Genomic DNA, 26,656 nt, shown 5'->3' with positions numbered 1-26,656 from the left:
GGTAAGATCAAAAGTCTCCGCTCGCCCCCAGCCTAAGAGCTTGGGCTCGGTCCAGACGCCTCCCTGAATGCAGATGTGCCGCCGCCGTCCTCCCGGGCTATAAAGCCGTCTCCTGCGCCTTGGCGCGCGCAGGAGCGCTCGGAGTTGCGGGATGCGGACCCCGGGTGGTTGCGGGAAGTCGGAGTCGAGCGGAGGCTGGGCTCGGAGGCTGGCCTTGTGAGGCGAACTCGGGGGCGGGGGCGCGGCGTGCAGTTGGTGCCTGCGGCCGCAGAGGCCAAAACGATTGTCCGTCCAGGCCCGGGAGACGCGGCCGTAGGGCGTGAAACGCTTTTTGGGAACGAGAAAACGGTGAGTTGGCAGACGCCGCCCGTGGCCTCAGGATTCTAGGATTCTGGTTGCGGCACTGAGCACCACTTGCCTGAAGGAGGGTAGGCGCCGCGGGAGGTCAGCTCCTGCCAGCCCCCGGCTCACCTTCCACGCGCCGAGCGCCCACTTAGGCCCGCCGGTTGTAGCGAGTGCACGGCGCTGGGCGCCGCGCACGGAAGGCTGAGAGTTTCGCCTTGGCTTGTGCTTCCCCCCTCCTCCTTTCCTTCCTCGCGCTGCTCTCCCCACTTCAGTAGCCTCCGCCCCCTCCCCCTGCCGGCCGCGGCCTGAGCTCCTGTCTCCGCGCCGCCTGCAGCCACCGCCTGATCGCTGACTCGCCCTCCCCAGCTCAGGCGCCGCGCGGAGTTCAGTCCGCCCCAACATCTGTCCGTCCAACCATTGGCGCATCCATCAGTGTCAGTGAGCTGCACATCGCCGCGACAGCCCGTCACGCACAACACGGGTTATGCGGAGTGCATATTGCGACCGTGCTACTTTGCCCGGACACGCAAACGGGGTTCCGGCCCGGCTTGGCACAGTCTGGAACCCGGATCTCTACGGGGATCTTTCAGCCACACGCACTCCCTTGAATATCGGGACCTCTAAACATGACTAGTTTTGCAGGCCATTCTAAGGATGGGACAGATGCAGGGGCACAGTGTCAACCTTGCATTCCATCAAGTTCTCTCTGCCTCTTTTCTGTGCACTGGGTATGGCATAGGAAAGAAGGAAGGGAGGTTTCCCAAATCCGCAGCACGCACAGTATAGACCTATAAGTTACCTTAAGTCCGTGGCTTAAACCCGCTTCAGCTGGGCAGAGTCTGAGGCTGTCGAGGTCGCCAGGCAGGTCTTAGCCAGGAGGTCTCAATCTAAAACTTTGCCAGGCCCCGCCTGGCTGCTTTGTAACATGGCCTGACAGTGAGGAGCGAGAGAAGGGAAGAAAACGCGGATCCCAGTGAGAACCACGGGCTAGATTTAGGGAGAAATAGTGTCTGGGTGGCAGTAAGTCTGTAATTCACATTTTATTTACAGAGGGAGAGAGAGCAGGGCCATACGTTGGAGAAGCCAGTGCTTTGCAGGGGGTTCCCGGCAATTCTTCCAGAGTGCTGACCCCGGCGGTGGTGGCATGTTCCACTGCTTTTGCTTCTTGCTTTTCCCTGTCGCCCACCCCCGCCCGCCCCACAGTGTCCAGAAGACAGACACCTTCACATATGTCCCTGATCATATGATCAGTCTGGCCGGGCCAAAGGGCCTTTCTTGTCCTCCCAAGAACTTAAGAGGAAGAGCGAACATAGAACCTACCCCTCCTCGGACATCTGCGGGGCGGCTGTCCCTGGCACTTTCCCTGATATATCTGCATTATTCCTACTGTGAATGTATCTGTCCGGGTGCCTGGTGAGTTCGGCTCCTCCGAGTCGACTACAAAAGCAGGTCAAACCCTGTGCGTCTATTCGTTCCGCGATTCCCGAGTTCGAAGGGATACAGGAACTGCTTTCCGGCGTGCGCCCAGGTCTGCGCGGTTCCGGAGAAGGCCAGAGACGGCCGCGGCGGCGCTCGCTGGGGCTCCTTCCTCGGGAAGGACGGACCACGCTGTAGGGTGCGGGCTTCGCGCACCACATCCAGCGGCCGAACCGTTTTCACGCTAGACTAGAGGGCGGAAAACCCCGCGCCGGGCGGAGGAGCTAGAATTATGTAGAAGACACCTTGTATAGAAATCTTTGTACCCCACTCTGAAGAGTTGCAGAGACCATTCCTTTGAAAAGCAACAGCAGGCTTCCGTCCTGCAAAAGCACCTGGCAACTTCTTACACGCGTGAGTCACGCAAAAAGTAACCTCCAGGCCAGTTAAATGCTCCCACCTCTGGGAAGTGCCATGTTTCTGGGAATAATTTTTTACACCCCTAAAAGTAAAAGGAGGAGAAGTTGCCCAAGGGACAGTGGGGAGACACCAAAATGTCCGGTGGCAAACTCCCGTAGGGGAAACTGGCGGCTCCCGTTGCGACCAGGTGGCTCACCCTGTTAAGAGCCCCGAAAATTCCCAGGGGCCATGAAGACAACTCCTGACCCCCAAGATTGCGCCTGGGGCCCAGTAGAACCCCGCTCCTTCTCCGCGGCGGGATGATGAGTCCTGTTAAGTACAAATGCTTCCAAACGCGGCTCCTTCAGGTCAGGGGTTAGAAGCCCGACTCGAGCTCTCGGAAGTCAAGGAGCCCCAGGCCGCAGTGCCCGGGCCTACCTGAGCGGGTCTCTACCACCCCGGGGGTGTTCCGGCCCTGAGCTAACCCGAGCCCGACCCGGACGAGTTGGGGAGGTGGCAAGTACGCAGGCGTGGCTCCAAACAAGTGTGCGGTGGAGGGGCAGGGATCGGCCGCAGCGCGCTGCGTCTGGAGTCGGGAAGTTCGCGCTGGGGAAGGAGCAGGCGGGTTACCGCCGGGAGGCAGCCGAGGTTGTCTTCAAGGTGCGGTTGAGGGCAGTGGGTGAGAGTCCGCCGGACCCAAGCCAAGCTGAATGAAGTGTGTCCTCATTTGGGATGGCCAGGAGGGAAAAAGCCTTCCGGAAAGAAACACCCTTGAAGCTGCCGGCCCAGGCCGGGTAGCCAGGGTAGGCTGGGGGTCCGGGGCCTAAGCCCAGACCTTGAAGAGGTGTTCTCCGTGCCCCGAGGGAGGCGCGGGCTGCCTGGAGGGACAGGGCGCGCTCTGGGAGTCTGCACCCCATTTTTAGTGTGAGGGCATCTGACCGGGGCGGTGGGCCTTTGGGGAGCCACTGCCTGCCCAGCAATGCCAGGGGAGGCGGCGCCAAGTGCTCTCCAGCCCTCGCCCTCGGGAACGCTGGCGCTCTGATCTGGGCGCTTTCACACTTCTCGCCACAATCTGGGCTAGGCAGTAGGAAGTACCCTGGGTGCAGGGAAGCTGACTGCCAGCACCTGCACACCTCAACCAAGAACTGGGCCAGGGACCTCAGCCCCTGCCAGAACGCGAAGGATTTGGACCCTGGGGCCAGGCCCTAGCCAGGCGGTTAATTGTTTGCTAAAAGTGCATTTACACAGCAGTGAAGTTTGTTTCTCTTTTTCCGGTAGCTTTGTTTTAACGAACCAGATGTTTTGTCTGTAAATTCTCCCAAGAACTTTTACAGTTTTGACGTGCAATAAACCTTCGAAAATCGGAGCGGTATATTAATGCCACTTCTGTGGAACCTTTGGGGAGCTGCATCAGGCGTGCCTGGATGGGAGCTGAGGGCGGGGCAAGGCACTCCTGGAAGAAAAGTAGGAGACATATTGGCCCAAGGTCAAGAACTGGTGTTGAGAATGTGCAGCTCCCCGCCCCCCTCCGCCCCACCAACGCTCGGGTACACAAGCTCCCAACCCTTCCCCTCAGGCGGGGGCTTCCTACTTTGTAAATTTCTTGTGGCTCCGCCACAGAGGCCTGGCCCAGCTTTGCCAACTACTCTCACTGCAGGTCTGCCAATCCCACCAGGACCACCCGACTCAAAGGCAAAAGGACCTATGATCTTCCCTGGACAGCCTTGAGGTCCGCTGTCAGCTGGGGCGGGGCAGAGCAAGGCGGCCCCAGGCCGTCCCTGAACTCCTGGACATGACTGGGACTTCCTAAACTTTGGATGGAAGCCCCCTAAAAAGCCAGGGCTGGCAGGTCCCCCTCCTTGATGCCTTATTTTTTTTTTTTTCCGACTCGGGATTTCCAGGCAGTTATAAACGTATTTCAAGACAAATACTAAAAACTATGCACCTAACAGGGAGGGAGGGAACACGGTTATCAGAGGGGAACCAGGTCTGCCTACATACCCATCTCCTAGCTGGGTGATTGGTAGGGACTACTTTCTGGGGTTTCCCAAGACCCGCTGGGGATTTTCCTTCCCTAACACCCCCGGGCTCTACTCTGCTCTCAGTACCGGATTTTCAGATATGGGGAGCCCAGTTTAGACTCCACTCCCCTTTCTTGTATAATTCTCTTTCAAGCCCAGTCGTTCACCGAACTTTCAAAAAAACTTTTTTAGGAGACCTAAGATTAAAGAAAATAGAAAGTCTTCGTGTTGCGGTCTAAGAAGGACAGATGTACATTAAGGCCAGTTTGGAGGGCACAATTACTGGCAAAACGCCCTTTGATCAAATCCCACGCGTTGACCTCAGTTGCGCGGGGAATTTCCAGAATTACTCGCTGCAGCGTGGCGTGTTTTTTCCCACTCTGAGTGAAATGGATTTTTATAAACCATTTAGGCAAAGCTTAAGGAAAAAAAAAAGAAAAGAAAAAATAAACTACACTCCAGACAGCTGCAGCCACGGTGGGGCCCGCCCCTGGCTGGAAGTAAGCAGCTCCTTGCTAGCTCGAAAGCGGAGGTGCTCATCTCTTCCCGCGCGGCTGCAAGTTGCGCGGAAACAATCGTGCCTGTGAATCACTAGGAGGCTGAGCTCAGGCTCGTGCAATGCAGCAACCCTGGAGAGGAGGAGGTCTCAGAAATCAAACCACCAGGTCTTCTCAGACCAGACAGCCCCAGTGTTGCAAGCCTGGTGACCTCATTAACCAGCCAGTGAGTTTGCAAGACGAGGAGGAATTTCGTTTCCCCTTTCTCCTCTTCTATATCGCTCTTCTTTTCTATCTTTTATATTATGGTTTTGTGTTTGTCGCTGGATATCAAAACGGGAAAAACCCGAGACCTAGCGCAAGTCTCAGTAGGGCAGGTACAATAGAGGGATACTGTGCTGGGGCCTCGTTCTTTTTCATTTTTATTTCTTGAAACTTGGTGCATATCCCTTGTATTTCCAGAATAGCAGAGCCAGAATTCTTTGGGACACGGTGGCCAGCAGATTCAGATTCTTTGTATTCAGATAGTCTCTTATCTTGGCAGCTTTGATAACTCCCAAGAATTTACTCCTCCGCACAGGAGCTCTAAATTCTCCCTTCCCTCTGCGTCTTTCGGCCACTTCGCTTTCCCGAATCTCCATCTTCTTTCTTCCTCCTACTCTCTGGTTCCTTTTTGTTTTCTCTTCTGTCAGTCCCCTCTCAACACCGTAAGAATTCGCAAAGATAATTTATTTCAGGTCTACCAAGTGCTCACCCCAAGGAGGTCGAGTCCTCCTCGGTGTGACAAGGCAGGGGCGGTCACCCGGTGCACAGATCATGAGGGAACAAAATAGTTTGTAGCTGCTGCAGTTTTTGTGGGGTTTTTTTTTGGGGGGGGGGAGGTCAGCAATAGGTTGACACTTGGTTTAAAATAAAAGAACATGTTAAGAAGTTTCAAAGCTGCCAATAAAAACCTTTAAGTGGCTAGTGATTCAGTGCCTCGAGTTGAGGCGGTGGCATTGGTAAATGACTCTAATGCCCAAAGAAAAATATTACAAATGCAGCTGTCTCGGCCACCAATCGGGCGCCGCTCTCCTGCGCGGGCGGTGGCTCCTCTCTGGCGCGGAGGGCACCCACATTTGCATGATAAATTGACCAGACTGGCGGCAGCCAATGAAATATTCAAATTAGGCCAGGGGTTAGAGGTGGAGTCCCTGGGGCGCCCCCTTTGAGCCCGCGGCGGCAGCTGGCTGTACCACCTCTCCAACACCGCCCTCTGGAGGCGGGACGGCGGGGACGCTGCTCCCGCCCCAGGGACGGGAGGGGAGAGGGGGTGCTGGGGAGCTCCCACCGCTGGCCTAGAGGACTAGGCGCTCTGCGGTCTCCATGTGGGTCTTGCGCTTGGACCTGCTGATGGATGGTAGAGGCAGGTGGTGACGCCAAGGAGGGGTTTAAGAACAGCTCTAGCCTCTTGACTCCAACTCCCCTCTCTAGGTTCCCGTAACAAATCTAGCATTTCTGTTAAAACAGAGTGTTTGTTCCACTGAGATCACTTCAAGATAAGACCCTCGCCCACCCCAGATCTTGACCACCCTCTCCAAAGCACTACAGTATTGAAATTCTGGAGCAGACAAATCCAACTTGCCCTGAGCGGAGGACTGTGCGTCCACGCAGGCCAGGCTTTCCAGGGTGCTGGGAGCTGGGACCAGATTGGGGCACTGCGGGAGCCTGGCCCTTGGGAAAGCCTGAGCAGGCGGTGCCAGTGTGCTGACGGTGGGCTTCAGCAGCAGAACGCCTCCCCTGGAAAAACACATCCTGGAGGAAGCATCCACACCCCGGGGCAGGAGCTCCTGTGAGTGTGCAAAGGCATGCGAGGAGGGAATGTGTGTACAGCACCAGTCAGGAGGAGTGTGGAAATAAGGGAGTGTGCAAGTGCACATAGAAGGGACTGGCTCTGCTATGGTGCTGGCCTCTGGACTCTAAGGAATGCAGGGACTCTGCAGGTGCAGGGAAGCTGGCCTCCTGGCCTGGCTCTGACCGTGGCTCAGGACTCGGCGGGGACCTTTCTCTGGGACGCTGGGTTGGCTTCCATCAGGGACCAGCGGATAGCTCTTGACTGCTCAGCATCTCTCCCTTCCCACCACCCCCCATGGCTCATCGATGCCAAGTACCCTGGGGCCCACCATGCCCCTGCAGGCTCATATATATATATATATATAATTGAAGTATATTTGATTTACAGTGTTGCGCTAATTTCTGCCATACAGCAAAGTGACTCAGTTATACATCAATATACATTCTTTTTTTATATTCTTTTCCATTATGATTTATCCCAGGAGATTGCTATACAGTAGGACCTTGTTGTTTATCCATTCTAAACGTGATGGTTTGCATCTACTAACTCCACACTCCCAGTCCGTTCCTCTCCCCACCCCTTCCCCCTTGGCAACCGCAAGTCTGTTCTCCATGTCTGTGAGTCTGCTTCTGTTTTGTAGATATTTTTTAAGTACAGAGTTTTTAGAAGTGCAATTGTCTTTCTCTGCTGTGGAGTGGTGAGCACACTGCCCTTTCTCCATCTCGACAGGACTTAGAGTCAGATCCCAGCTGAGGACTGCCCCAGGGAGAGCTTGATCCCTACCCCTGCTCCCTGCCAAAGGCAGGTGGTGGTCAGCCTACAGGGAAGTGTGAATTCCAGCGCAGAGGGCCCTCTAGGGCCCTCTCTGGAGACATGCTATACTCAAGTCAGTCATCTGCAGCCATGCTCCTAGTCCCCATTCGCCTGGAGAGGGGGCACCCTGGTGCAGGGGGGAGGCGGGCTCTCAGAGCCTTGACCCAGGCTGGCTAACTGTTTGTAAAGACACATAGAAAAAAATGGTAGGTACTGACTACAAATTTGACAGAGACTGAATTTTGACTTTTGATCACCTTAGAGATATTATCAATACCTTTAAACTCTGTGGCCCAAATAGGGGGATTGATTCATAAGAAGCCTTTTGCGTCATTTAAAGCAGGGGTTCCCAACCCCTGGGCCACAGCCCAGGTACCGGGCCCTCACAGCAGGAGGTGAGCAGCAGGCAGGCGAGCGAAGCTTCATCTGCTGCTCTGCCCCCCATTGCTCCCCATCGCTCATATTACCGCCTGAACCATCCCCGCCACCCTTCCTGGTTCATGGAAGAATTGTCTTCCACAAAACTGGTCCCTGGTGCCAAAAAGGTTGGGGACCACTGATTTAAGGTGTTTAGGAGTGTTTTGGCTGCCAAGAAGGGGCTCTGGCTCTGGGTTTCCTGGGAATACTTGGGGGAAATAGCTGGGGAAGGGGTAAGTTCAAGTACAAATGGTCCTCCCTACTTTTCCAGAGAATCTTCAGTCCCTGCCAACTTGAATGCCTGGGGGTAGGGTTCCCACTAGGGGAAGGCCTGCCGGTCACAGTAACAGCGAGGGCCTGTGGAGTCCCCCTGGCTCTATGGCACATGGCAGGGAGGGCTCCCTTCAGCAGCCCAGCAGCCCACAAACCCTCCTTCCTCCTCCTCAGGCCTCACCTGTCGGCCAGGAAAAATGAGACTTGAAAATGGGCCAGAGTTGTCCTCCAATGGGGAAATTTGTCTTGGAGACACGCCCGTCTCAAATGTCCAGAAATGCCACCTCTCTGGAGGATGGTCCTATCTGGGGCATGTCAGGAGTCTAGAAGGTAGACAGCGAAGGTGAGAAAGTAGAGAGCTGGCTCTCCAGCCCAGGATGCATGAAGGCATGTGGGAAGGTGACTAGGAAAAGCACCGATCAGTAGCACAGAAGGGCCAAGTGAGCAGCAGGGCTGCTCTGGGCTGCACGTGTGCACACGGCAGGTGAGTGCAAGCTCTGCCCATGTGATGCAGGGCCTGGCCTGGTGGCCTATAACTCACCAAGTGACCTCAAGCAGATTGCCCACGCTTTTTTGAGCCTTACCTCCTTCATCTCTAAAATGGGTGGCTCTCTCCTTCCTAAGCAGAGTAGGACTTGGGGAGGAAAAATTTGATCAAAGTCAGAGAAGTCCTTTGAAGCTTTTGCTCCCTTGCGCTGCCTCCCAGGAGCTTTCAGGGTCAGACCGGGGTTTGAAAGAGGAACGGTGTTACTAGCTGTCTGCCGATGGGCAAGTCACAGCAGATCCCACATCGCAGGTAAAGTGAGGCTTCCCTGGGATGATGTATGTTGGTGCTTTGGTGAAGAGCTTGACATACACTGGTTGTCTAATGATAGTGACCCCTCCTCCAGCCACTGCGAGAGGGGCTGCCACAGGGTCAGACCTCCCTGAAGACAAAGGCTTATAAGCAGGCTGAGGTTGGATGCCCTGGAGGATGCTGCAAGCAGGTGCTTCGAGTGGGGCAAAAAGGAAGAAAGGGGGGGAGGTGAGGAAGGCAGGGCAGAGCACAGACCGCCTGACTTCCTGAGAAGAGTGGGCATTTGTAGGGCGAGTAAGGTGGATTCTCCAGGCCTTTCTGGGAGTTAATTAAAGGAAGGGGTTTGGTGAAGAGCCTCACTGATATTTCTATTTTCCCTGTTAGTAGCAACTGGAATTTGCACCATCCAGGTCAGATGGAAAATAGAAGCCTGGAAAATCTGACAGTCTCATTGATTTGCTCGCCTTGCCATCGCTACTTGAGAGAGGAAGCAATGTGACTTCAAAATTGCAATTAGGAGCCAGCCTGTTAAGGGTTCCTCTCGTGAGCTCCGGTGCTGTGCGGCTCCCAGGCCTGCCTTGTCTCATTTCCTGAGGAGGTAGGTTCATTCATAGTTTTGAATGAAGCAGGCAATGCAAATATGTCACACCTCCTCAGGGTAAGGCTCATAGATGCCTTCTGGCACTTTGCTCTCATTTTGGTCAGGTCTTTGAAAGAATGGCAATTTTCTCAATGTTTTAAAAGTATTAACTTCCTTTCAAACATTCTTTAACCTTTAATGTTTTGTAACTTTATGAAAAGGTCATTTTGTTCTGAGGATGCAGCTGTTCCGTAATTGTTCAGCTATCAGGGTGAATTCTATCCAAATCCTGAGTTTTTTAATGGGACCCAAACCACCACACACACACACACACACACAGTATAGATACTATTTTTCATTGTTCATCCGTGTACATGTATGTGTGTAAGTCTACATATTTGCATCTATGCACACACATATGCTTCTAGAGACTTGGATTTAGATTAACATCTCTACATTCTCACAGAATGACTTCTTTACAGGAAAATATCTATAAAACTTAACTTTTTTGAATGGTAAGGTTTGCTAAAGATTGGATGATAATCATTTCTTATGCACTGCACATGTTCCTGTTTTTTAAAAAAGGGTTTAGTCAATTTCTAATTTAACATTTCATTGTTGTGCCTACAATAAATGCATCCAGAAACCCAGGTGACTTGAGGTGTTTTCTGTCTGTCTTTTTACATAGTGTCACGGGCTCTCGTAGCCATTCCCTGCCACGTTTACCTTTCTAAGCCGATGGAGTCTTGGAAACAGACGTCTGGGCATGTTAGATTTATATTTTAAATAAAGTCAATAGGCTCAAATAAGAGCATGAAAGGATTTTATACAAGGAAAATGCATGAAGTTTATGCCTGGACCCACGGTAGATATTTCACTTACTCAAGAGGCATTGGGTGTGGTCTCCTGCGTGTCTGGGTCTGGCCCTGATGATTGAATTTTTTTTTTTTTTTTAGATTTAATTAATTAATTTATTTATTTATTTATTGGCTGCCTTGGGTCTTCTTGTTGCTGTGCGCGGGCTTTCTCTAGTTGCCGCGAGCGGGGGCTACTCCTCGTTGCGGTGTGCGGGCTTCTCATTGTGGTGGCTCCTCTTGTTGCGGAGCACAGGCTGTAGGCGCGAGGGCTTCAGTAGTTGTGGCACGCAGGCCCTAGAGGTCATGGGCTTCAGTAGTTGTGGCGCACAGGCTCTGTGGCATGTGGGATATTCCCGGACCAGGGCTAGAACCCGTGTCCCCTGCATTGGCAGGCGGATTCTTAACCACTGTGCTACCAGGGAATCCCCTGATGATTTAATTTTTTAAGATGAAAGATCTCCAGGCAGATAAGGAGCAGTTGGGCAGGATAGCTGTGTCAAGTCTTAGTAGACTCGTGTAAGGCACAGATCTGGTCTGAACTATAATGAATCAGAAAGAGCACTCCGTCAGATTAACACATTAGACTTAAAAGAGAGAATTGATACTTTTCAAAGGATTCAACTTTTACTTAAAAGCAAACACTTTTAAAAGGCCTCTGGCTGGAATAAATGGTAATGAAGTAAAGCAAAACTTGTGACCATCCGGGTCGTCTCTCTCTGGGGCCACTTCTCCAGAATCCCCTCGGACTCATATTCACAGAGGCATTTTTCATAATCGCCATAACAGTTATCCAGGCTGTCTGTTATACACATATGGCGGGGTGAGATTTCTAAGTCACAGAGTATGTATATCTGTAACTCCCAACTGTTTTCCAAAGTGATTATGTCAATTTTCACGCCCACAAGCAGTTTTTAAATGTTCCCATTGTTCTACATCCTTGTCAGTTTATGATAGTATAAGCTTTTCTTCCTCTTCTTTTTAATATTTTCTACTCTAGTGGTTGTTTGTACCGTCTCTCTGTGTTTAATTGGCATTTCCATGAATGCTAATGGGATTGAGTACATTTTGATATGTTTGTGGTCACTTGGATTTCCTTATTCATGAGGTGCCTGTCCAAGTCCTTTCCCCATTTTTTGTTGGATACGTTTTCTATTATTCATAGACGTTCTTTATTGCCCAGTTTGTTTCAAGTTGCTTTGGGACTGTGGATCAGAACAGAAATGTTTCAACGAGCTCCCTGACTGCATTTCCTAGGATGCTTTAGTCTGCAAGTAATACGGCCCCCTGCTCACACTAGCTTAAGGAAATTGTCTAGTGGTAAATCCTGGCTCAATTATACAAACAGGAACCTAGATTTCTCTGCCCTCTCTTAGCTCTGTGTTCTCAGGATCATATCATCCTCAAGGTGTTTCGTCTCATGATTTCAAGCATGGTCACAAGTGGTAAATGGACCTGCTTGCCTCTTTGTCCACATCCAATAGGAAAGAGAATTAAAATAAAAAACCTGTCACTGGCCCATGTAACCTATGTCCTTCCCTCCAGTTTTCAGGGGCCACTTCTGTGGACAGTGGTCATCACCAGGGAATGCCATACCTTGATAGGCTTAATCCCTTATAGGGTGAAATGAATGAGGGGCGGGGCAACCTCAAAAGGCCACCACATTCACTGCCAAGCCTGCCAGGGTTTTAAATTTTTATTTTTTTAATTTGAATAGAGTACAATTCATTCTTTTGGTATACAGTTCTCTGAGTTTTGACAAATTCATAGAGTCGTGTAACCACCACCACAATCAAGATTTGGGAAAGTCCCATCACCCCAAACACTCCTTTGTGCTGCCCTTTCATAGTCAAAGTATCCTCCTGCCCCTCACTCCCACTTCCCATGCCAGGAACCACTGATCTGTTCTTCATCCCTATTGTTTTGCCTTCTCCAGGATGTAATATAAATGGGATTATATCGTATGTCACCTTTGGAGTTTGGCTTCTTTCACTTAGTATTTGAGATTTATCCATATTGTTGCATATTTCAACAGTCTGTATGGATGTACCACAGTTTGCTCATTCATGCATCAGTCGAAGGACAGTTGGGTTGTTTCCAGTTTGGGGTGACTATGGATAAAGCTGCTATAAACATGGACATAGAGATTTTGTGTAAACATAAGTTTTCATTTCTCCTGCGTCTCAATGTCTAGGATTGGGATTGCTGGGTCTTATGGTAAGAGTATGTGTAACTTCAGAAGAAGCTGCCAAACTGTTTTCCAAAGTGGCTGTTATCATTGTGTATCCCCATCAGCAATGACTGAGATCATTCAGCAATGACTGCTTGCTTCTAAAGAGGTCTTAATGGATGTGTAAATGCTTTGCAAAGAGTGAGGGTGCTACCAGGGTGACAAGGTGGGAGACTTCAGAAGAGGTTGTTCTAAACTCAACTCGGGGCTCCCAGCCTGTCCTGCTGTGTGCAGACAGAATATTTCCATCTTCAGGTCGTTTGCTTCTTTCAAGAGGAAATGAGTAAGCATCATTCTACTCATTTACAAATGAGGGCTTCGCACTGCCTCTCTTGGATGAGCCATCAAGAGCGAGATTCCATGGCCTTGTGTTTTATTCCTGAACTCGCAAAGTAAAATGAAGTACGGGCATTTGGAACACTGTCATGCTATGTGGCGAGAACTAGGCAGAGGAACCCATCCAGACGTACAATCAAAACGTCAGGGCTAGCAGGGACCTTAAAAGCTCTCACTTTGGACATGATGACCTGTCACATACCCAGGTCCCCAGAATCCCAGCCCAGGACTCTTTGCCTCCCAGATGCGGGGCAGGGTAGCTGCGGCAGGCTTATCGGTCGTGGCAGCTGTGCGTTCAGGAACAGAAATGAGGCTAAATGCTAGGTACCCTGTGGCCAGAGCACCGGCATCCCGACTTACATCCCCCAAGCCTTCGCTTCCTTCATTTTAGTGCCCATTTCTGAGGTACCTCCACATTTCAAATGTCCTGAGAATATGTTTAATTAGAACTTGGCCATACAGCCTTTTAAAATAAAACAGAAGGGACCAGCTAATTATATCGCTCAGCATTCTGTGGCAAACATATATTTTTTAATAAAACACTTTCCTAACCAGAGTAATCCCTTGAGAGGCAAATCCTCATTTATAAGAAGTTTCCCAAAGGGAGTTAAAGAGAAGATGGCTTATAAAGAAAAGAGACAAAGAGAGCGGGGAAGTGTTTTCGAAGAGCTCTTAAAAGATACGCTCGTTCTGAGGTTGAAGTCCAGATATTTTTAAAGATGCAAATTTTTATGTCAAATGTCTTATCATTCTTTCCTGTATTTTCGATCATTTATATATCCCTCCCCACCCCTTTTGATATTACCATAAATGCCCATATTTCTCATTCTGGCATTTTTTTCATGAGTACAATATTTAAATAAACAGGTGATTTTCTCACAAAGCACTGCACCTCCCGCTGGTTCCCACCCTCTCCTTTAGCTCTGCGACCACCCACCCCAGCCCTTCTCCTTTCGTGGGGCAGTGCAGAGCGGAACATGGGGCTGGGTCGGGTCCTCCTCGCAGTCTGTACAGCCCAGGACAGGGAGGAGGGCCATTTAGGCCCTGTTGCAGCACGTTTCTGGATGCGGTGGTCTGACAGGACATTTGCACTCACGAGGCTGACAGCCCCGGTTAATAATAGCAGTAAGAGTGAGAGCTAATGTTTGCTGGAGTTTACCCCACACTGGGCAACATGCTAAGAAGTATAGGTATCTTACCCCGTTTCATCAGCACAATAATCCTGCAATGTAGGTGTTCTTACCCCATTTTGCAGATGAGTAAGGCGAGACCTGGAGAAGTGAAGGACCTCATGGCTATTAGAAGGGGTAGAGCTTGCGTTTGAACTCGGGTCTGTTGGCCCCGGGGCTCGGCCCCAACTCTCCACACCACAAGGCCCAAGGACGCCAAGCATCTTCAGATGTGCTTTGTGCCTCTCTTCATGGTACGCTGGGTGGCACAGGCGCTGTGATTTCAGTTAAGTCCCGTGTCAGTTTGGGGTCCCAGCAGGAAAGTGGACACACTCAAATGAGGATGATCCAAGAAGGATTTCCTGAAGAGGCTGATGGCAAGGGGGAAGGGATGCACAAGAGAAGGTGAACAGAACTGTCAAAGCTTGAGGCTTGGGGGGAACGAGATGAGATGGTCATTGGTTCCTGGAAACCAGAAATAGGGCATCTTAAACCTGCCACCTTCAGAAGACCCACAGGGAGGTGACCAGGGATTGACATCTCCCATTGCTCTGCCTTCCCTTCCTCCCCTCTCCTGCCAAGACTCCACTTTGGGTAAACCCCACCAGAAGCTAGTTGGCAAGGGTTGAAAGAGCCATCCAGGTGGGCCTCCCGGGCCCAGCGCAGGGGAAGGAGAGCAGGAAGGGGTGTGGCAGGAAACCAGCAGAGGTGCAGTACCCTCTTTCAGGGCTGTGGGCCATGCCGGCTCTCTGCCGGGCAGGAGGAAAGAGGGGGACCACACTGCAGTGGCTGTTCTCAAGGAGTCTTAGGTCGATGGAGGACATGTGTACTTGGCTAAGGGACTGCATGACCCACCAGGTACACACTGCCTGCTGTGCCTGTGTGTGCTTCAAAGGGGCAATCCAGAATTGGCGTGCCTCTCCATCCGCAGCTGTTTACAACACTCAAGCAAACTCCTGAGATTGGCCCTTTTGACTTGAGACAAGATGTGTACAATTCTCTTTTATCAAAAGCTTGCTAAATAACATTTAATTGTAAAACTAGAAAGATGAAAAGGGAAGTCACTCACCTCCTTCTCCAAAGACGATTGTAATGGTTTGGTAGAACCCCTTCCACTCGCTTTCCCCTGAGCTTTTCCTCTTGGGTTACAGTCGTATTGTGTGTGCAATTTAGAATTTCATATTTTTGATTGAACATTGTCACAGCGTTTTGCCATGTTAGAATAAAATCTTTGTTAAACAGAATTTTTGATGGCTGCATAATATTCCATTGTATGGATCTTATAGTTGATATTATCATTCTTCTGCTATTTAGATGTTTAGGTTATTTTCTCTTTTTCATTCATATTATATAACACTACAATAATATACTATAACTTTATGTATAAAGAATTTTTCACACTTCAGATTACTTCTACAGGAGGACATCCCCAAAATAAAATTACTGGATCAAAGGGATAAACCTTTGTTTAACTAGGTGGTAGAGTACCTAGCACCATGCTGGCTGCAGAACAGACAGACTGTCAGCCTTTCCAATGGTGGGTGTTCATGTGAAAGCTTTTGACCAATTAATAACTCCTCCAAGGACTTTCCTCTAGAACAGTGTTACAATATAATGCTGGCTACATATGCAATTCTACATTTTATTATAGCCCCATTTAAAAAAAAAAACAGGTGAACTTAATTTCAATTATGCATTTTATTTAACCAATCATAGCCCTAAATTCTCACTTCAGCATGTCATCAACATAACATTACTAGTGATATATTTTACATCCTTTTTTCATGTAAATCTTTGAAAGCTGGTGTATGTATTATGCTTACAGCACGTCTCAACTCAGACCAGCCACATTTCAAGGGCTCAGTAGCCATACAGGCAGCTACTAGCTACTGTATGGGGCAGTACAAGTCCAGAACAAGGAATCTACCAGACATATTTGCCACCCTTGGCATCTTCACCTAGTCCCCAGATCCAGCTACCTTTTAATGCCTCCCTCAATCCCCTTACTGGCCTTTGGATTGACAGTGGGTTAGGTGGTCAGGTGTAATATGACTTCTGTACCTTGGCATTTTTACCTCTTTCCTGCCTTGCTAACAACAAATCACAGCACCTCCCCACCCCAGTTTGTTTTGGACTCATTCATTCAGAAATATTTATTGAGCACTTCCCAGATGTTAAGCCCTGTGCCTGGCCCTAGAGATACAGGTGAACAAACAGACTTTTCTGGCGAATTAATTACAGAACTTGTCAGTGTTCTTAGGGTCTAGTGGGGAGACAGACTTTAATCAAATAATTGCACAAGTCTGTAATTTCAAACTGTGATAAGTGCTGTGAAGGAAATGTACATTTAAAAAATGCTAACCCTTGGGTCACCGCTTGAGTGGCTTGTCCCTGGAGGTGTTTAGTAGAAGTGGTCCAGCCCCCGGCCAGGCTGTCTTGGTGAACACTGATGTGACAGACGAGAGGTGGATGAGAAGACCTCAAGATCCCCCTGGTCCCAAGCATCCATAAGGAAGTTTCTAGGGCAAACAGCAACTCACCAGTTCTTAAGTCAATGACCCAATTCATCTATTTGCGTTTCTCCTCTCCAAAAATACTTGAGGTCAGCTGGAGCACCAACACTAATGAGAAAGCAGAAGGCAACTCATTTATTCATTCAAGTATCAATTCTTATCGAGTAATCTATGGGATGTCAGGCCTTGCTCCGGACATTCAGGGAAGCAAGACCAGTGTTCTCTTTGGCCAGACAACAGTGCCAACTGGGCACACTTTCCCAGAGAAGATAACAGTTTAAAGAAGAGGAAAAATCAATGCTAATAGAACTCCTTTTCTGGTTCCTAAAATGATATCGTCCCCCGTGGCTGATGCTTTGAGCCTGGGGCCGTGCTGGGCAGCTTGAGCCCTGGATGGATGCAATCTTGTGAGCGCCTCAAACCTGGCCAGATCAATAAACGAGAGGCAGCACTGAAGCCTGCTGGGTGGAGGGGGGCTGGGTTCAAGGGGCAAACTATACCATTCCTCTTCTACCCCCTGAAACAGGATGGGGACCCTCCCTTCAGCCTGAGGTCCCCGGGGACAGGGTAATTTCGGCTGCACTTGATGTAACCTATACATCACTGTCTTCTTGACCAGCTCTCAAATTAAACTCTGATGTATAAAGTTAAACAAAAATGAGATAAAAATTGGCAGAGGTTGAAGAGGGTCAAAGTAGTCAAAACACAAGGTAGACTATTGCTCCTTTTGATTTATGTTATTCTGTACACTTAGAAAAAATAAAATTATAAATCTCCCTGAGACTTTTTTCATTGAGAATGAGGCATTACTAATTTATTTTCAATACAGTCCCAGGTTTCTCAACCGGGAGGAGCACTGTGGCCATTGTTTCTAGTGAAGACACCACAGCTCAACCTCAGAAGGGGCCTGTGACGATAAGAAAGCATCCCGCAAAATTAGAATCCTTAGGCAGCAGCCTTAACCAGGATCCCGTGGCATTGCTAATGTCACAGACCTTGGGGTCTGCTCTGCCTCATTTTCTCATTCCGTCCCCACAAACTCCGACGACGTGAAGCGCACAAGAATTTATTGTCTCCCTTTGATAGCTGAGGAAGCTGAGGCTTAAAGAAACTGCATCTCTTCGATAAACATTGACATGCCTAGTAGGTGCCGGGACACAAAAGTGGAGAGGACAAAGGCCTGCTCTTACAGACCTTGCCTTCCAGGGAGAGAGCAAATAACCAAGTTAAGTGACTAGAAGTGAAGTACGATCAGGGGTAGAATGAATTGCTGTGAAGAAAATGAAGCAGAAGAGAACAGAGAGGTGGGGATGTGGAAAGCCAATGGAAGGCACCATCAGGTTGACAATTTTGGAAGATCACAAGGGCAGCTGTGTGGATAACGAGGTTAGGTGGGCAAGGGCGAGATCAGGAGGCCAGTGAGCAGGCAGGGACCGTGGTCCCGGCAGGACACTGCGGTCAGTTGGCCCAGGGAGGTGGCTGTGGTGGTGAGTGAAGATCTATTTTGAAGGTAGGGCATCTAAAAAGGATGCTTTCTACTCCAGTGGGCTTTCCACAACAAAACACAACACAACCTGCAGCCACATCCTGACACCGACGTACCTGAATCCCGAGTCAGCTGCTTCTCAGGGGGGAATAAAGATGGGAAAGATGGGGGCTAACACAGCGGCAGCAGAAAGCAAGGGTTCTGGAGAGGGGTACCTGGTCCGTATATGTGTGTGAGTGTGTGTGTGTGTGTGTGTATGAGTTGTGACACACATTACCAACTTCGGCCCTATTTTTTCCAATTAATTGGCAAAGTTAACTTCCAGCCCACTTATCTCTGTTCTTTCCTTAAGCTCTTAGTCTGGCCCTTGTTTCTACCACTCTGCCGAAACCACTCTCTTCAAGGCCATCCGCATCTTCTATGTTGCCCAGCCTGTGACCAGGACAAGTGGACCAGACATACAAGTTTCCTGACACAGTGGCATCTCAAGAGGTGCCTGATGCCTACCTGCCTGGCACCATGGCATGGATTTCTGCACAGATGCTACCTCTGCGGGCAGAGGCCAGGCTGAGGTTTATGTGGATGTCAAGACCAGCCTTCAGTCTGTTTTCCGATGCAACCACAGCTGCTGCAGGGCCCATCTCATCTGAGCAGCTCGACAGGTACAGGTGTGAGGGGTCCGCAGGTAGAGCTCAGCCCTGACATGGCCAGCTTTCTCTCTCTGTAGAGCACCAGCAGCCTTGGGCCAACCTCACCAAGTTCTCTGGAACTTCCTCTGAAGGTCCCTCTCTGTGCTGCCTCTGGGGGGTGTGGAGCATCAAAGGAGGCTGGGGGAGCAGAATAGCTGGTCTACCAAGGCCACACCCTGGTTGGGGACACAAGTAGACTGCATCTCTCATTCTCATTTGCAGTTTGGTGTGGCTGTCTAAGTTTTGTCAGAGGGAACGTGAGCAGAAGTGATGTGTTCTACCTCCAGACCTAACCCATAAAAAGCCCCTGGGAACACTCCTCCATGCCTTTGCTGCTTCCATCAGCTGGACACACATGATGAGGAGGAACCAGGGAAAAGTGGAGCCACAAACTAGAAGGAGCATGAGCCCCTGAGTGACACTTCAAAGACTGCCATGTGAGCAGGAAATAGACATCAACTGTGTTTAAACTTTGCATGTTGGACCTATTTGTTACACAGCTTGGCTGACCCTAATATAATTCCTGTTCTCAGGGAGTTTACAGTCACATTAAAAAGACTCAGTTGCACAATTCTGGTACAACAGTAAGTGGCTTAGAAGAGGAGGTGGGTCATAGAGTTTGGGCTTTCAGTTCTGAAGTCCTGGGCTACAGGTTCCTGGGCCTGTGACCTTCCCATCTAATCCCTTTTCTGGAAAAGTGGAGAAGAGTCAGATTGAGGGAAGGCACTTCTGGCAGGGGAACATCACCGTCAAGGGCTCACAAGCAGGACTTAGAACAAACAAAAAGATGAGATGAATGTCAATTATCCTCAGAAAGGGAAAGTAAGAAAATGGTCCTTAAATACCTAATAACTTTGGCTGTCACAGGTAGGACAAGGATCAGAGTTCTAGAACTTCTCTCTCTGACCTAACACACCTCTTTAGTTCCCGAGAGTGGGGAGCCCTGAGCCTGGTGTGTGGGGTGTCGGTCTGCCTTTCTCTTCCAGCACCCCTTCTCCAGGCTGGTCCCTCCAACTGTTGTCTGGGCTTTAGGGGATAAGTTCTTCCAGACTCAGATGCTTGATGAGAAGAGCAGCCTTGCCCTGCTTCCTCCAGAGGCCTGTGAAGAAGGGGATTTCATCATGTTTCTGAGCTGAGGATCCTGATGGAGGCGTCTAAGTATCAGCTGAAATTCAGATATGGTCTTTGTGGTCCCAGTTCCCGGCTGGGCACTGGCAAGTGAGGCTGGGCTTCTACTGTCTGTTTCCAACAAGCTTGGGAACAGAGCAGGCTGCTCATTTCCAGTTTATAGCTGAGGACCCAGAGTCCCAGGGTAGGGCCCTTGTCACACTCCAGCCCACACTGGTGGCAGAACCGCAGAGGTGTTCAAAGCAGTTTCCCCCTTGCTGGGGAAGACAGACAACGGATACTACTGTCTCTTGTTGTGGACTCTGCACTGCCCACACACCCTGACTGCACCCTAATCGATGGTGCTGCTCTGGGCACCCCATGACAAGCGTCGTGGAGCAGGCACCTAAAAGCTTGGGTCCTACCCCAGCTCCCTGTTTTGACTAGTGGTGTGACCTTGACCTTCTTACTCCCCTCTCCTCTCACCCCCGCCCTCATTCCTTCACAATGATTATCTCACAAGTTTTTGTTAAATTAGCATTCACTGTTTATTACATAAATATTGTTCACTGTTGAGTCAGGTAGTGTACTAGGATAGTTTGATTGTTTCTATCCTTTTTTTTTCTGAAGCCAATTTGCCTGACTTCCTTTGTACATGTGGTTAAGTTTTCCCACGCTTACAACCTCTCAGCAGGACTTTCCACAAGGTCGAACGTATCAGATGTTCCATTGCTGTTGGAGGAGTCCTCTGACGTCACAGGCTGGTTCCATACTTGGGTGACTACACAGCTGTCGTCTGGAGTTCTTCCTCACCACCAACCTGGGAATTTCCTTCACCTCTTTCAGCCATTGGATTCCCTGCTTCCTGGAGCTTCTGTCTTTTCTTTCTTGGTTTAATCCCTCCTTTCAATGGTGCACAACCCCCAGTAGCTTTCTGATAATGTAGTTATGATGTCTGGGTTAAGCTGGTAGGGCAAAGAAGTTTCTGCCTCTTTCCCCTCTAAATAATTATACCCCCCCACCAAAAAAAAAAAAAAAGGGGCAAATAAATGAGAGAACAAGAATGCCAAGCAGAAACACAAACCACATTGTTTTTAACAAAATGAGCTGACAGCCTTAACCTGATAGTGCAAAGGATAGAACACAAATGGGAGAGGCTCGGGACCTTGTTCTACTATGTTTGCAGTGGCGCAGGAGCCAATCTGCCAGGTGGAACCTCAAGCAGCTCAGGACACACCACACAAGGCTTAGGAGACACCACACATGGCACAGGACACACTCCGTGGGAGGAGTGTGGCCCCAGGCCCCCACTCATGAGCCTGTGACTTCCTCCCCGATTCTTTTTGGAAGATGGGAGGTTGACCCTGTTGAAGGTTAGAGTGAATATCAAACCTACAGCAGGGGGATTTGGGGAAAGTCTGCTGCTAAGCATAGGCCCCCAGCTTCCTCTCCAGTCTGGTTCATGGAGCAGAGGCAGGTCAGGAGGCCTCCTTTTCCTTATGGAACACAAATCTAGGAATTTTAACATGTGTAGATTCCTGTAACAACTACTATAATCAGGATACAGGAGCGTTCCATCACCCACCCCCACAAAATAAACCCACTCCCTCATGTTTTCCCGTTATAGACATAGCCTCCCGCCACCCCAGACCCCTGGTAGCCACTGGTCTGTTCTCCACAATGTGTCTCTTCAAGAATGTCATAGAAGTGAAGGAATAAAGACGCAGATGTAGAGAATGGACTTGAGGACACGGGGAGGGGGAAGGGTAAGCTGGGACGAAGTGAGAGAGTGGCATGGACATATATACACTACCAAACGTAAAACAGATAGCTAGTGGGAAGCAGCCACATAACACAGGGAGATCAGCTCTGTGCTTTGTGACCACCTAGAGGGGTGGGATAGGGAGGGTGGGTGGGAGGGAGATGCAAGAGGAAAGAGATATAGGGATATATCTATATGTATAGCTGATTCACTTTGTTATAAAGCAGAAACTAACACACCATTGTAAAGCAATTATACTCCAATAAAGATGTTAAAAAAAAAAAAAACAGGAGAACAAAAAAAAAGTAAATTAAAAAAAAGAAAGAAAGTCACAGAAGTGGAATCAAATCACATGCATGTAACTTCTTGAGACTGGTTTCTTTTACTTGGCTCATTGCTGTTGCGATTCATCCAAATTATTGCATGTATCAATATTTGTTTCTCTTTGTTGCTGCTACAAACATTTTTATATAGGTTTTGGTGTGAAGATAGATTTTTATTTCTCTTGGGAGGACAACCATGAGTAGGATTGTGTGGGTCATATGGTGAGTGTACGTTTATAGGTAACGACCAAAATTTTTCTAGAGTGACTATACCATTTTTCATTCCCATCAGCAATGCATGAGAGTTTCTGTTGCTAGACCTTGCCAGAACTTGGTATTGATAGTATTTTTTAAATGTTATCCATTTTAATAGGTATATAATGGTATCTCATTATGGTTTTAAGTTTAAGCCATTATTTCCCTAATGGCTAATTATGTTGAATATTTTTCACATGCTTGTTTGTCATCCTTACATCCTTCTGGTAAAGTGTCTCTTGAAGTATTTGCCCATTTTTTAATTGAGTTGTTTGTTTTCTTACAGTTGCGTTTTGAGGGTTCTTTGTATATTTAAAGGTACAAGTTCTTTGTTGTATTGAATAAGTGATTTACAAATTTTTTCCCCAGTCGATAGCTTTGTCTTTTCATTCTTATATTTTTGAGTAAAAAATTTTAAATTGTGATCCTGGAGACCATCTTTAAAGTCATTCCCATCTCCCCACTAATATGCACTTATTGAGCACCTGTGGCAAGCAGATTCCTGCTAGGCATTGGGCTGCAGAAGACTGATGGAATTTAGTGATTAAAGAATCATCTGATGAAATCACTGCCCTTCCCGCCCCACCCCCCTGGGGCGGGGGGGTCTGTCCAGTTTAGTCCCTGAGCCCTGAGAGGGGCTCGGGACTTCCTCAGAATCTGTACCCTCAACTCTGCTCGGTTCCAACTGGTCCATTAGAATTATGCCCAAGCATCCCCATCTTACCCACACTTGCAAAAGCTCTTTCCTCCACCTAAGTGTAGTCTTCCCTCCTCCCCACCTAGGTCAACCTTGTCTGCCCTTCCAAGCCCAGCCTGGAAAATCCACCAGGCCCAAAACCTTCTCTGATCCAAAACTTCTGTTTCTTTGTCTGTTGCCTGCTTTGACTATGTCGGCTTTTCTGCCAGCTGACTGGGTTTTGAGGATTAAATCACCTATATGAAACTTTTAGAAATGCCCAGCACAGAGCCTATTAGAAAATATGTTTTCCATGCAAGTTGCTGCAAAACCAGACAAGCCCCCAAACCCTGAGAGCCCCTCATTTTAAGGTTCCCTCCCATCCTTCCTTAGAAGCCAGAGTCTGACAGAGGGCTCCGCAAGATGCCTTCAATGACAGCAAACCGGTCCATGTGTAGCCACCTCAGGCAAAACCACAGCACTGTCCCACGAACCTACTGGAAATAGCATCTTCAGCCAAAGGGCAGCACTAAGGGTGGGATTTCAGGTGCCTCGGCAAGCCAGTAGAAGAATTTCTGAGTAGGGGGCCTCTGGTTGTTCCAGTGTCCTTCCACAAATGGTAGGCAGACCTGGCTGTGAGTCTCCCGGAGTGTCCTAAGTTTCCTTTTCTAGGATGAGGACAAATAAAAAGCAAACCCCATACTGGAGTCCCATTTAGCAGGCCCTGTTCCCAAATGTCGATTCCTAATACGCAACAGCTGCTGCTGCGCTTTCTTCTGGGCGAGTGATTCATGTCTTTGCTCAAAAAAGATAAGCAGAACAAATGTTTACTTAGATGGATAACAGAGGGACAATTGGAAAACAGAGACTGGCAACTGGAAATATTTTGCTGCGATTTGATCCATGACAATGAATCTGAATTAGTCATATGGTGCTAACTGGCTGGGCTTTCTTGGGTCCAGAGGCAGAGTGGGACAGAAGGCAGCTCCCCTTCCTGGAAGAGGAGTGCCAGTGACGAAAGGGCACGTGAAGAGGAAGCCATAAAGTTTGCTCAGAGCATGTCAGAGCTGCTCCTTCCTCCCCAGATGACTCTCCCTGACCTTACTTGGTACCCGATCCAGTCCCCTCGCCCAGAGGAGCCATAGAGAGAAGGGGGGCAGAGAAGGGAAAGCTCTGCACACGCATGTCTGGTGCCCCTAAAATCCATGAACATCTTCTTACACATTCAGAAATTAAAGAAAACATTTAACTTTCTGTGTGTATGCATGAGAAAAAAGCTTTAAAAAAATTCCAAACACCCACTGTAATGAATTTGAATCTTTGGGACAGTGGTACCTATATTGACTCACCTAAGGAGGAAACATGTACCTTGAATGTGGAAACCTAAATGTGGGGCTGTAGAAGAGGACTTTTAGTCTAATTAGGTTTACATAATTTAAAATCTTGCATCCTATTTTATGCCTATACACTATGTACAGTTGTCCTCAAATACATTATTTAGTAGAGAGATCATAAATATTTCTATAAGAAGGGAGAAAAGTCAGAAATGTAATTCCATTTTTTTTTTTTTTTTTGGCCCCAAAGAGAAAAATACTATGTTTTGTGAAAAACTTCTTAAAGAATCGGGAAGAAAAGCTCAGGAAAAACCCCACACTCGGGTCCCTTCTCACCTCAGGTCAGAACATCTGCTGTTAGTGCTAATGAGTCTGGAAGGATAATTAAAGTCATAGGGAAGGTGTACTTTCTCAGAGCAGCAACGTTGTGCTGAGCAGGGGACGGGGCTGTTTTAACAACAAACATGAGTGTGGAGGGTGGAGAAGATGAGGAGAACCTCATCTTCACAGGTGGGTTTTTCTAAGCATGTGATAAAGTGTATAAACTGGGTGACATGCTCCCCTCCTGCTGTCCACAAGCACTTCCGGTGGGAGGCTCTCTGGGGCTGAAGCGGAGGCTGGGGGAGGTAGGGTTGGACCTGGGAGCCCACGAGTGGGTGTCCTTCTGTAATGGAGTGGACAGCTGTCGGTTTTGATGGCCCAGCTCTTTTCCCTCCTTCTTCTACTGACAGCACTTTGGTTTTCCTTGGAGGAAAGTGCTCCTCCCATATTCTCAGTCCATGATCGTGATGTTTGGGTGATTAGAAACTGCGCCCCCTCCCCCTCCACTGGCCCCAGTTCCAGGGAGAACCTGTGGTCCAGCCTGAATCAGTGAGCTGCCTGCAGCCAGTCTCCTGAGGCTGGTACTGTGTGGTTCCGTGGCCCCATCTGGCCAGCTGAGAGTTGGATGCAGGACTTATGCCTGAATCTCCAGGGATGAGAAGCAGCTTTTCTGCCCAGTCGCTGAAAGGAAGGTGTGATCTTGGGGCCGCTGATGGGCATTCGTTTGCCTCATGTCCAGGCATGCTGCGAATGAGTTCCCAGGACAGAGTTTAAGCCCCTGGCTAGAACACCCTTAGACCTCTCACTGACTCATGCCTAATCCACGTGGATGCTTTTGTCTGTCTGTTTTTTATTGCCCTTGCAACAGTGAGAGTCACATACACCCATCTTGGCCCAAGGCAGAGCGGGAGGAAAAGCGTGAAGATGAGGGCCAGATTTAGGTTCCACTTGGGGACCCTGGGCCCTCCTGAGGGAAAGCGCAGGGTCCCAGTGCGGAAGCCCCTCCATAGCTTCCCCGACGTGTCCAGCGCCTGCCTCCAGAGGTGGGGAGGCACTGTGTGGCCTCCTGAGACCAGGAGCCATGGGCGGCGCTCACCATGGCCGGGCTCTTCCTCCACGTCCCACAGTTTGCCTCCTGGGACAGGGAGCCGTCGATCAGAGCTCTCGGGAGCCACTCTCCAGGCTCACTCCGAGCCCTCCTCTGTCTGCCACGAGCTGGCTTGAACTGCTCAAGGCAGAGACCAGTTTCTCCAGCTAAATGCCCCCAGTTCCTCCCACTGTGTGCATGGCTGTGGTCCAAGGACCTCCCGCCAGTGGGGCCTCAGTGCTCTCAGGCCGGTGTTCTCTTAACACGTCCACTCAGAACTGATGCAGCTCAACTGGCCTGCTCAGAAGTGAAAGATGGGGCTTGTATCTGGGCCACCCAAGAGGCCAGAGGTAGTTAAAACACCACTTCTCACAGTTCCTGGAGAAACAACCAGAGTTATCCCTACCAGACCTAAATTCCCTGCGTGCTCTTGGTCCCAAAGACTCAGGACCCTCTCTCCCTCCCTCCTGGGCATTTGTTCTCCCTCCTGCTGGAGCTCTCTGTCTTCCCTGGGTTAGTTCCTGCCCATCCTTTTTTTCGGATCTCAGTTTGAATGGCTCTTCCCTGCCCCCAGATTGGGCCAGACCACTCTGCTATAAGTCTTCATTCATTCATTCATTCATTATGTTGGGGTGTTTGTGTTTTTAAACAGCATGTGTTACTTTTCCTGAACAGGCTGCACCCAGCTGTTCTCATATGAGCTCACAGTTATCTGACTGTCTGTCACCCTCTGTAGCTCATAAGGACAGGCCTGTGTCCCTTGCGCAGCACTGTGTTAAGAGAAGCTAGTATATTTATGGTGGGCTCTCAGTGAATATGTGAATGCATTTGTCCTTTACTTCTTTTTTTTTTTTTTTTTTGAAGTTTCAGAGATGCCTCCTGCTCTTTTTTTTTTTTTTTTTAATTTATTTAATTAATTTATTTTTTTTTGGCTGTGTTGGGTCTTCGTTTCTGTGCAAGGGCTTTCTCTAGTTGTGGCAAGCGGGGGCCACTCTTCATCGCGGTGCGCGGGCCTCTCACTATCGCGGCCTCTCTTGTTGGGAGCACAGGCTCCAGATGCGCAGGCTCAGTAGTTGTGGCTCACAGGCCTAGTTGCTCTGCGGCATGTGGGATCTTCCCAGAC

The 26,656-nt window shown here is 49.3% G+C and overlaps 1 long non-coding RNA gene across 1 annotated transcript in view; it reads left to right on the top strand.

The window, feature by feature from the left end:
* The window catches only part of LOC309648466, a 44,766-nt gene that overhangs the window by 1,793 nt on the left and 16,317 nt on the right, over positions 1-26,656 (top strand). The window contains exons 2-3 of the long non-coding RNA XR_014256673.1: positions 18,332-18,641; positions 18,891-26,597. This is a non-coding gene — a long non-coding RNA (uncharacterized lncRNA). The remainder of the gene's footprint in view (positions 1-18,331; positions 18,642-18,890; positions 26,598-26,656) is intronic.

The sequence above is a fragment of the Balaenoptera physalus genome (assembly GCF_965194825.1).
Source record: "Balaenoptera physalus genome assembly, chromosome: 19".
In the NCBI taxonomy this organism is placed as follows: domain Eukaryota; kingdom Metazoa; phylum Chordata; class Mammalia; order Artiodactyla; family Balaenopteridae; genus Balaenoptera; species Balaenoptera physalus.
Note: the sequence above shows the minus strand (reverse complement) of the source record. Positions and strands in the feature narration are given on the sequence as shown.